Consider the following 1,510-nt stretch of genomic DNA (forward strand, 5'->3'; position numbering starts at 1 on the left):
ACCAACTCAACGGCACTTAACAACAACAACATCTTGAAGTATAATGCTGTATGTGATAGGTAACATTCACACACCTGCAAAGAAGACCTGTTAATACCACTATTATTGAAATGTATGCACCAACCACTAAAGGCAGTGGTGATGAAATTGAAGAATTCTAAAAATTTCTTCTATCTGAAATTAATCAAACATGCAATCAAGATGCATTGATAATTAGTGGTGAATGGAATGCAAAGGTTGAAAACAAAGAGGAAGGATCAGTATTTGGAAAATATGGCCTTAGTGATAGAGAAATGATGCTGGAGATCATGTTATAGAATTTTGCAACACCAATGACTGACTTCTTCATTGAAAATACCTTTTTAAAACAACATAAAAGAGAACAAACAGGATGGTGGATCAGGTGGAAGTGTAGTAAGGAGCTCCATCGGCAACAACACAGAATACAGGACCAAGCAGGCTCAGGGGATGGTCCCAGAACTCTGAACCACATATAAAGGGATATTTAGAAGGTTGGATGACTTACAGCTAGGGGAATTTGTAGCAGAAGCAAGAAATCCATTGCTTTCTAATTCAAGACACTCAGCTACTCCAAGAGCTGCCATCTTGGGTGAGACCAAGCTGGGGAAGGATCAGAGCAGCCACAGATGCCTGACAGAACTGCGGAGATAAAGGTGTGGACATTCTTTTCTTTTGATATCTGTTCATTGGTCTGTGCACCTCCATTCTGGTGACTATAGGGGTGCCTGAGCTAGTGGACACCCTAGCCCCACCCTTGGAGAGTTCTACTATGCATGCACACAGATCTCCTCAAAATTTAAAGAGAGTTTCCACTTAAAAGCAAACGGCCACAGCCGGCCCTGAACATTCTAATGTACAACTAGAAAGAAGGCCTGAACGGGGATTGTGGAGTGGGACAGGCAAACAAAAATGGAAATAGGCTGAAAATAAAATCCTAAATTACATCAAAATGACCAACAGTGGCATCTTGAAGTTTCTCAAGAAGAAGAGTGAAAAGGGAAGCCCATTTCCTGATTACATCTACCTGGAGGCAATCAGAAAGCATAAAAAAATAGACACTCATAGAAGTATTAAGGCCACAGATAAACAAGAACAGACAACCACTACAGAATGACATACATGGCAGCATCAACCTGAACTCAATCGACAAATGGAAGAGTCAAGAACAGAATAAAATGATAAGAACAAAGGATCTGGGAGGTCAGTCTATGATCAAAACAATTACATTGTGAAGGAAGGTAAACACAGAGGAACAGAGATCCAAGTGGTGGGAAGTTCAGGTAGATCACAGGATAAAATAGACAGTCTTAAATGGAGGGTAGAACTAATGGAATATAAGGCAACCACAATGGGGTTTAGGGCTTTAGTTTGTGTGTTAGGGAGGGCAATACAAGAAGGGGGAGGAGGTGGAAGAACAAGTTAGATAGGGGAACACTGAGACAGATTTGCATGGCCTAGTGGGACAGAGGTAAATAGTGATGCATACTCA

This window comes from Chrysochloris asiatica, unplaced genomic scaffold (assembly GCF_000296735.1).
Source record: "Chrysochloris asiatica unplaced genomic scaffold, ChrAsi1.0 scaffold00437, whole genome shotgun sequence".
NCBI classification, from domain to species: domain Eukaryota; kingdom Metazoa; phylum Chordata; class Mammalia; order Afrosoricida; family Chrysochloridae; genus Chrysochloris; species Chrysochloris asiatica.